Source organism: Pteropus vampyrus, unplaced genomic scaffold, assembly GCF_000151845.1.
Source record: "Pteropus vampyrus isolate Shadow unplaced genomic scaffold, Pvam_2.0 Scaffold102, whole genome shotgun sequence".
Lineage (NCBI taxonomy): Eukaryota > Metazoa > Chordata > Mammalia > Chiroptera > Pteropodidae > Pteropus > Pteropus vampyrus.
The window spans coordinates 886,448-890,489 of NW_011888883.1; positions in this window are offsets into that span (position 1 = coordinate 886,448).

Here is a 4,042-nt window from a genome sequence, read left to right on the forward strand (position 1 = left end):
GGAAGTAAAGATCTATACCTGTACGTATTAAGAAGGAGAGCATTTTCCTTTTTGCTATTGGTACTTTGAGATGACACTACAATAAGAGTAGAATTTTTTATTAACCTTTTTTTTAAATTTAGCAATATTGTACAAATGCTGTTTCCTTTAGGTTATACTGTAAATATTAATCACCATGTCACTTCAAAGACTAGGCTTTTATCATTATATTAAATGACATACATGTATTGATAATTATAATTATATATCTGTATTTTATTAAAAAAGTGCTTAAGAAATTATATATTAAAGTGTGTTACTAAACCCTTTTATGACTTTGGAGGGTAATTATTTAAAGTGTCTATAAATGTTGTTCCAAGAATAAGTACACAGATGAATACCCCAAACATAAATTTTATAGCTTTTGATTACAAAGCATGGAGAAATGGGCCTGGTATTCATTTTTCATGTATTAAGTATAATTTCTTGGTGCCTTGACCATGTCATTGAAGGTGAAGCCCTGACAAATGTTCAACACATGAAAATTCAGCTGTGAGAAGGGGAGGGCAGAATGGTATGTTTTGTTTCAGGTCCAGGGGAGAAGGGCAAGGATACAAGAATGAGCTGCTTGTACCACTGACCAGTGATGACAGATCACTTCTAGACCCCTTGACGAGAAAACATTCCAAGGGACATTGTGATGAGGTGAGGCTGCTGCTATCACAACCAGTCACATTTTGAAAATTAACACTTGCTTCCATACAAGCTCCCTCCCAGAGGTCAGCAGCTCTTCACAAGCAGGGCACCCAGTTGTTGACTCCTATTTCTGGAATGTAGGGGGTCAGGAGACTTCGGTGGCTCCCAGCATTGCTGATATAGTGAAGGATCACACTCACTCTTTACATTAATTAGTGAAATTTTGAGTGTAAAATATGAATTCCTTTTAAGACGTCACTGTCAGATTTAAACCTTTCAGCAACTCACATCTTAGTATGAATTAGATAAGGAGAAGCTTTGGAAATAGCTGAAGTTCTTATTAGGAGAAGAGAGTGATTTTTGGAATAGAGCAATTCCGGGAAGATTTGGATGGGGTTGGAGAAGAAGGTGCAAGAAGAGGAATCTCTAACCAAACCTGGTGTAAAGCTATTAAAAATAACCATTTCATGAGCTTTCAGGAATCATGGTAGAGTTGGTCAATTCTTCGCCAATGCTCTCTCTAATTAGACAGGTTTGTAAAGAATCCCTTATTTCTTAGTGTAACCATGCTGCATTTATTCATGGGGAATATATTGACACCTATCTGGAGGTTTTCTTAAGCCTTCCATTGGAAATTAAATAATTGTATTAAATTATTACCACGTTGTGTTTTAATCTCATTGATCATAATTTATAAGCGGTTCTCTGATAAGTTGAGACTGAGGTTGAATATGTGAACAGTTAAATAGACATACATGGTTGTAGCCTTCTAGGAGATCAAAGCTTGAAAACATTATTAGTGGTGGAAATGAATAGTATATATTCAAGTATGCAAACATCCAAAAGACATATAAACTTAATATTCTACATGCTGTTAGATTTTCAAATAATAAAATTTCTTTTTTAGGGAGAATTGTATGGTGAGAACATCATTTCCTTGGGAATTAAGGAAATTGATTTCAATCTATGGATTTCGCAATCATGATTTTGGACCAAAACTTAGCCACTTTAGATCTCAGGATTTTTTTTTTTTTTTTTTTAATGCCTGAAAGGAGTAGCTGGGATGAGAATCTACTATTCCTTTCAATTTCAAATTCACACGACCTAATGTAAAAATAATATTCAGTTTAAGAGTAGGAAATAGTTTTATAAAAATATATCTTTTGGAAAATATATATGTATCTTGACAAAAATATAACACCACCAATATTATTTTAAATTTATTGGACTACTTAGAATTTATCTTTTAAATGGAACTGTGCTTTATTTAGTTATAATATGTAGGACATACTTTAGTATTTTAGTATTTATAGGAAACTGAACTGAATAATGTATTTGCTACTTTATAATGAAAAAAATGTTAATAAAATTTCCTTTTCATGATGCTCTTAATTGCATGGCATAAAATTATTTTACTTTGGAATAAGTATGGCATCTGATAAATTATCTAGATATAATTCCAAGTCCATTCAAATTACATTTAAATCCTCACCTAGAAAACACTTGAATTTGTCATTTTGAAGGGTTTTATTCGTGGTGAGACTTAGATTGCAATAATATGAAACAGTTGCTTATTATGCAATTTATTGAGTTCATACAAAGCTGAATCAACATACACATCCTATGTCCATGTTTTAAATTCTATTAATCAAGTCAATAGAATAACTTAATAATAAGGTCAAGACATTTTTTCTGAATAACAGCTTTATTGATATATAGTTCACAAACCATATAATTCACCTATTAAGTAGTGAATAGCTCAATGGTTTTTAGTATATTCAAAGTTGTACAACCACTACCATAATCAATTCTAAAATATTTAATTACTTTGCAAAAAATTCCATGCCCATTAAGTCACCCCACATTTTCCCTCTACCCCTTCTTTGCTCCAAAGTCATAGGCAATCACTAATTTACTTTCTGTCTATAGATTTGCCTGTTCTGGACACCTCATGTAAATGGAATCATACAATATGCAGTTCCTTGTGAATGGCTTCTTTCACTTTGCGTAATGTTTTCAAGATTCATTTACATTGTAGCATGTATCAGTATTTAATTTTTTTATTGCTGAATAACATTCCATTGTAGATATATAAAACATTTTATTTATCCATCAGTTGATGGACATTTGAGTTGTTTCCATTTTTTGACTGTTATGAATAATGCTGCTAAAAACATTGGTGTATAAGTTTTTGTGTGGACATATGTTTTCATTTCTCTTGGGCATGCCTAGGAATGAAATTACTGGGTCCTGTTGTAAAATTTATGTGGAATTCCAGACTGTTTTCCAAAGTGGTTGCACCATTCTACATCCTTACCAGCCATGTGTGAGGGTTCTCATTTTTCCATATCCTCACTAACGGCTGTTATATGATTAGTCTTTTTGATTATAGCCATCTCAGTGGGTGTGAAGTGCTGTTTCATTGTGGCTTTGATTTACATTTCCCTGATGATGTTAATTTCCTGATGATGTGGAACATCTTTTCCTTTGGCTATTTGTTTATCTCCTTTAAAGAAATATTTATTCTGATCCTTCGATCATTTTTTTTCCTTCATCCATTTTTAAGTGGGTTGTTTTTTTAACTATTGAGGTATATGAGTTCTTTATGTACTCTAGATACAAGTCTCATCAGATAAATGATTTTCAAATATCTTCTCCCATTTGGTAGGCTGTCTTTTAATTTATTGGCGATGTCCTTTGCAACACAAACTTTTTTTTTTTGTAGTTGTTTGTTTTTAAAAGCTTTTTAAAAATTAAATTTACTGGGATGACATTGGTTAATAAAATTATATAGGTTTTAAGCATACGATTCAATAATACATTATCTGTATATTGCATTATATGTTCATCACCCAAAGTTAAATCATCCATAATCATATATTTGACTCCCTTTACTCTTATCTACCTCCTACCCCCTTTCCCTCTGGTAACCACTAAACTATTGTCCGTGTCTTTGAGTTTTGTTTGTTTGTCTTGTTTGTTGTGAAATAAGTCAGAAAAAGTTGAGAGCCATATGATTTCACTCATATGTGGAATATAAAACTAAAAGCAAATGTTTATAATTTTGAAGAGATCCAATTTACCTATTTCTTTTACTGCTTGTGCTTTTGACACAAGAGCCAAGACATTTTGATGGACTTTGTGAATTTGCCTGTTCACATTTTTCTTAGAAATAGTAGTAACAGAAGTGCATTTTTAAAGAGATTTTAGGTTGTATAAGTTTAATAGCACTTGATGAATTAGGCCTCCTTCCAACACACCTGAAATCATGTTCTTGGGTAAATAATTGTATATTTTTCAGTGTATTAAAAGGAAGATAAAAGGATCCCAAAGCATGAAATGTTTATTACTGTAGAAAAAAGTTGGC